We start from the raw sequence: 7,149 nt of genomic DNA on the forward strand, positions 1-7,149 counted from the left end.
GGACAACATATGCCCTCTTACATCTGGACCAGCCCGTGCATCCCTGTCTGCCCCCTGGTTATCGGATGTACCACGTGAGCATCGCACCAGCCTCCGGTCAGCTGAGAGAAAATGGCACAAGTCAAAAGACCATACTGACCTCTCTCTCTCTACTTTCTCCGTTGACGTCACCTCTGCAAAAACTGATTATAACCACTCGAAGATCAGCAACTCTCCTGACTCTCGAACACTCTTAAAAACATTCTCTGCTCTCCTCTGTCCGCCTGCTCCCACACCTTCTTCGGAGTTAACGGCTGATGATTTTGCATCGTTCTTCGTAAAGAAAACTACCGCCATCAACAGCCAATTTTCTACGCCACCATCACCCGCCTTTTCTCCTATGTCTGAAGATGATGTTTCCAAGGTCATTGGTTCCAACCACCCTACCACCTGCCCACTGGATCCCATCCCCACCCATCTCCTCCATGCCATCTCTCCAGCAGTTGTGCCTGGTCTGACCCGCATCATCAACTCTTTGCTCACCACTGGGACATTTCCCACTGCTTTCAAAGAGGCCTGCATCACACCGCTACTGAAGAAACTCACTCTCAACCTTACACTGCTAGAACACTACAGGCCGGTGTAGTGTGTGAAAATGCATATCTTCCGTCAAAATGTAGATGACTGATTTTAACCTCTTATTATTTTCTGTCTTCTTAAAAAAGTATTATTTTACTTACCTCACTATTCTTAGCTTTGTATACTGTGCTAGGCTTTAATGGACTGGATTTAATTAACTTATGCATTTTGTTGCCTATATTTGTTATAATTGCTTCCAATGTTTCCTCGTCTGTAAGTCGCTTTGGATAAAAACGTCTGCTAAATGACTAAATGTAAATTTTATGAAATGTGTAATGTCATGTGTAATGTGTAATGTGTAGTGTGTGGCCTTGAAATTTTAGCATGTCTACATAATCATGAATAAATGCTTCTTGAGACACACAGTGTTGCTTCTTTGCATGCATCAAATGAATTGTTTCTGGCTATATGCATCCATGCATTAGTTTGAGAGGGGTGGAAATGGGACACTTGGGTGAAACAAAACTGCCCCAAAAGTACCCCCCCCACTTTAAATAGAGTTTATTCTAAGTCAATTTGGTACATTTCTCTGATCCGATTTGAAATTCTCAAAACTTCTTGTTCAATCCTTACATCATTGTGTCACGTGTGCACATCAAACAAGCATTTTCTCATTTCTTTGAACAAGTTGCAAATGCTTTGGTTCATCCATGCAAATGATTATGACAAAATTCTGTGCAGATTCCTACATTATCAATTGCTTATGTCATGTTGATCAAAATGCATTATAATGGGTCTCTGTAGAATAGTATAATCCCCACGACATTTAAGCACTAGTTTTACAATATACAGTAAGTATACTTTAAGTAAACGGTGGCATTTTATTTTACTCAATTTAGTGTTTTGCATTGCTATATTCTTTCCACATAGGACTGCAAGACAACTTCACTGTGTTGCAGACGGCCCCTTTTCACACCTAAACAGTCTTTTGACACTCTCTACAGGGATCTCATCCCTGAACAGGAGAGGGGGCAGATTGGAGATGACCTGCCAAAGTACGTGTTAGTTTGGGACAATGTCAGTTTCCATCGCTCCAACATCATCAGGCAATGGTTTGCGGCCCACAACAGGATGCTGGTGGAGTTCCTCTCACCCTACTCAACCCCGTTGAGGAATTTTTCTCAGCATGAAGATTAAAAGTATATGATGGCCAGCCGCATACACAGATGACCCTTCTGGCTGCCTTGGATGTAACGTGTGATGACATCACAGCTGATACCTGCAGAGGCTGGATTAAGACACTCTGAAAGATGATTTTCACGCTGTATCGCAAGAGAAGATATTTGTTGTGATGTGGATGAGAATCCGTTGCCCAAAAGACTGGAACGTCAGGAGGTGTAGGAAGACTGCACTGTAATTCCACTGCACTGCATGTACAGTTTTCCCTAAGGAGATTGTCTTATGTTCAGATTTCTACATTTGTTTGTGCTATGCAGTGCTGTCTTTTCCTGTCTGCATCACAATGACACTGTCTGTCAATAAATTATTGTACAAACAGTAAAAGCGTTAACGTGAATCATGTGCCGTCTCTTGCAATCAAACAATCAAAACCAGAAATGCACTTACTGTTTTGCAAATGACAAGGATGATTCGAGAAATGCTCCACTCATCACTCTCAGGTTACTCCGCTGCACACGTCTGATCACTTCTTTGTCACCCCCGACCTCACCGCTCCAGACAACGCAGATGTCTTACCGCTGGTCACTTTCCGGCGCTACCTACGGTCCCTCCCTCCTGCTTTTCCTCTGCTGTCTTGTCTGCACTCCCCCCTCTGAGGAGCTCTCTCTTTTGAATACCAACAGTGCCACAGACACTCTGTGTTCCACTCTTACATCCTGCTTGGACAACATATGCCCTCTTGCATCTGGACCAGCCCGTGCATCCCTGTCTGCCCCCTGGTTATCGGATGTACCACGTGAGCATCGCACCAGCCTCCGGTCAGCTGAGAGAAAATGGCACAAGTCAAAAGACCATACTGACCTCTCTCTCTCTACCAGTCTCTTCTCTCTACTTTCTCCGTTGACGTCACCTCTGCAAAAACTGATTATAACCACTCGAAGATCAGCAACTCTCCTGACTCTCGCACACTCTTAAAAACCTTCTCTGCTCTCCTCTGTCCGCCTGCTCCCACACCTTCATCGGAGTTAACGGCTGATGATTTTGCATCGTTCTTCGTAAAGAAAACTACCGCCATCAACAGCCAATTTTCTACGCCACCATCACCCGCCTTTTCTCCTATGTCTGAAGATGATGTTTCCAAGGTCATTGGTTCCAACCACCCTACCACCTGCCCACTGGATCCCATCCCCACCCATCTCCTCCATGCCATCTCTCCAGCAGTTGTGCCTGGTCTGACCCGCATCATCAACTCTTTGCTCACCACTGGGACATTTCCCACTGCTTTCAAAGAGGCCTGCATCACACCGCTACTGAAGAAACTCACTCTCAACCTTACACTGCTAGAACACTACAGGCCGGTGTAGTGTGTGAAAATGCATATCTTCCGTCAAAATGTAGATGACTGATTTTAACCTCTTATTATTTTCTGTCTTCTTAAAAAAATATTTTTTTTACTTACCTCACTATTCTTAGCTTTGTATACTGTGCTAGGCTTTAATGGACTGGATTTAATTAACTTATGCATTTTGTTGCCTATATTGTTATAATTGCTTCCAATGTTTCCTCGTCTGTAAGTCGCTTTGGATAAAAACGTCTGCTAAATGACTAAATGTAAATTTTATGAAATGTGTAATGTCATGTGTAATGTGTAATGTGTACTGTGTGGCCTTGAAATTTTAGCATGTCTACGTAATCATGAATAAATGCTTCTTGAGACACACAGTGTTGCTTCTTTGCATGCATCAAATTAATTGTTTCTGGCTATATGCATCCATGCATTAGTTTGAGAGGGGTGGAAATGGGACACTTGGGTGAAACAAAACTGCCCCAAAAGTACCCCCCCACTTTAAATACAGTTTTTTCTAAGTCAATTTGGTACATTTCTCTGATCCGATTTGAAATTCTCAAAACTTCTTGTTCAATCCTTACATCCTTGTGTCACGTGTGCACATCAAACAAGCATTTTCTCATTTCTTTGAACAAGTTGCAAATGCTTTGGTACATCCATGCAAATGATTATGACAAATTCTGTGCAGATTCCTACATTATCAATTGCTTATGTCATGTTGATCAAAATGCATTATAATGGGTCTCTCTAGAATAGTATAATCCCCACGACATTTAAGCACTAGTTTTACAATATACAGTAAGTATACTTTAAGTAAACGGTGGCATTTTATTTTACTCAATTTAGTGTTTTGCATTGCTATATTCTTTCCACATAGGACTGCAAGACAACTTCACTGTGTTGCAGACGGCCCCTTTTCACACCTAAACAGTCTTTTGACACTCCCTACAGGGATCTCATCCCTGAACAAGAGAGGGGGCAGATTGGAGATGACCTGCCAAAGTACGTGTTAGTTTGGGACAATGTCAGTTTCCATCGCTCCAACATCATCAGGCAATGGTTTGCGGCCCACAACAGGATGCTGGTGGAGTTCCTCTCACCCTACTCAACCACGTTGAGGAATTTTTCTCAGCATGAAGATTAAAAGTATATGATCGCCAGCCGCATACACAGATGACCCTTCTGGCTGCCATGGATGTAACGTGTGATGACATCACAGCTGATGCCTGCAGAGGTTGGATTAGACACTCTGAAAGATGATTTTCACGCTGTATCGCAAGAGAAGATATTTGTTGCGATGTGGATGAGAATCCGTTGCCCAAAAGACAGGAACGTCAGGAGGTGTAGGAAGACTGCACTGTAATTCCACTGCACTGCATGTACAGTTTTCCCAAAGGAGATTGTCTTATGTTCAGATTTCTACATTTGTTTGTGCTATGCAGTGCTGTCTTTTCCTGTCTGCATCACATTGACACTGTCTGTCAATAAATTATTGTACAAACAGTAAAAGCGTTAACGTGAATCATGTGCCGTCTCTCAATCAAACAATCAAAACCAGAAATGCACTTACTGTTTTGCAAATGACAAGGATGATTCGAGAAATGCTCCACTCATCACTCTCAGGTCACTCCGCTGCACACGTCTGATCACTTCTTTGTCACCCCCGACCTCACCGCTCCAGACAACGCAGCTGTCTTACCGCTGGTCACTTTCCGGCGCTACCTACGGTCCCTCCCTCCTGCTTTTCCTCTGCTGTCTTGTCTGCACTCCCCCCCTCTGAGGAGCTCTCTCTTTTGAAAACCAACAGTGCCACAGACACTCTGTGTTCCACGCTTACATCCTGCTTGGACAACATATGCCCTCTTACATCTGGACCAGCCCGTGCATCCCTGTCTGCCCCCTGGTTATCGGATGTACCACGTGAGCATCGCACCAGCCTCCGGTCAGCTGAGAGAAAATGGCACAAAAGACCATACTGACCTCTCTCTCTCTACTTTCTCCGTTGACGTCACCTCTGCAAAAACTGATTATAACCACTCGAAGATCAGCAACTCTCCTGACTCTCGCACACTCTTAAAAACCTTCTCTGCTCTCCTCTGTCCGCCTGCTCCCACACCTTCATCGGAGTTAACGGCTGATGATTTTGCATCGTTCTTCGTAAAGAAAACTACCGCCATCAACAGCCAATTTTCTACGCCACCATCACCCGCCTTTTCTCCTATGTCTGAAGATGATGTTTCCAAGGTCATTGGTTCCAACCACCCTACCACCTGCCCACTGGATCCCATCCCCACCCATCTCCTCCATGCCATCTCTCCAGCAGTTGTGCCTGGTCTGACCCGCATCATCAACTCTTTGCTCACCACTGGGACATTTCCCACTGCTTTCAAAGAGGCCTGCATCACACCGCTACTGAAGAAACTCACTCTCAACCTTACACTGCTAGAACACTACAGGCCGGTGTACTGTGTGAAAATGCATATCTTCCGTCAAAATGTAGATGACGGATTTTAACCTCTTATTATTTTCTGTCTTCTTAAAAAATTATTTTTTTACTTACCTCACTATTCTTAGCTTTGTATACTGTGCTAGGCTTTAATGGACTGGATTTAATTAACTTATGCATTTTGTTGCCTATATTGTTATAATTGCTTCCAATGTTTCCTCGTCTGTAAGTCGCTTTGGATAAAAACGTCTGCTAAATGACTAAATGTAAATTTTATGAAATGTGTAATGTCATGTGTAATGTGTAATGTGTAGTGTGTGGCCTTGAAATTTTAGCATGTCTACGTAATCATGAATAAATGCTTCTTGAGACACACAGTGTTGCTTCTTTGCATGCATCAAATTAATTGTTTCTGGCTATATGCATCCATGCATTAGTTTGAGAGGGGTGGAAATGGGACACTTGGGTGAAACAAAACTGCCAAGTCAAGTCAAGTCAGCTTTATTTATATAGCGCTTTTTACAATTTTCATTGTTACAAAGCAGCTGTACAAGAAAAAAATGACTATAAGTAAAACATAAAAGGTTATGGAATTCAAAACACAGGTCAAATATCAGACACACAATAAATTCCTATATGCAGTGTTAATTAAATAAGACAACCAAATTCTAGCAGCCCCCCCGGCCAGGCAAAACAGTGCAAAACAGTATGCAAACGGTGGCGAGGAACCCAAAACTCCATTGGAGGAGAAAAAAAACCTCGGAGGGAAACCAGGCCTAACCAGGGGATTCCAGTTCCCCTCTGGCAAAAACTGCAGCCTCTGCACAAGCTCAACAGTGCTTGCACAACAAGGCGAAAATAAAAAAATTAGATTTAAAATTATCATTAATAATCTAATAGTGGCTGAAGTTTTGTAGGGACGTCACTTCCTTCGTCCAGCATTTGCCCAAAAAGTACCCCCCCCCACTTTAAATACAGTTTTTTCTAAGTCAATTTGGTACATTTCTCTGATCCGATTTGAAATTCTCAAAACTTCTTGTTCAATCCTTACATCCTTGTGTCACGTGTGCACATCAAACAAGCATTTTCTCATTTCTTTGAACAAGTTGCAAATGCTTTGGTACATCCATGCAAATGATTATGACAAAATTCTGTGCAGATTCCTACATTATCAATTGCTTATGTCATGTTGATCAAAATGCATTATAATGGGTCTCTGTAGAATAGTATAATCCCCACGACATTTAAGCACTAGTTTTACAATATACAGTAAGTATACTTTAAGTAAACGGTGGCATTTTATTTTACTCAATTTAGTGTTTTGCATTGCTATATTCTTTCCACATAGGACTGCAAGACAACTTCACTGTGTTGCAGACGGCCCCTTTTCACACCTAAACAGTCTTTTGACACTCTCTACAGGGATCACATCCCTGAACAAGAGAGGGGGCAGATTGGAGATGACCTGCCAAAGTACGTGTTAGTTTGGGACAATGTCAGTTTCCATCGCTCCAACATCATCAGGCAATGGTTTGCGGCCCACAACAGGATGCTGGTGGAGTTCCTCTCACCCTACTCAACCCCGTTGAGGAATTTTTCTCAGCATGAAGATTAAAAG

Source organism: Barbatula barbatula (genome assembly GCF_947034865.1).
Source record: "Barbatula barbatula genome assembly, chromosome: 2".
Lineage (NCBI taxonomy): Eukaryota > Metazoa > Chordata > Actinopteri > Cypriniformes > Nemacheilidae > Barbatula > Barbatula barbatula.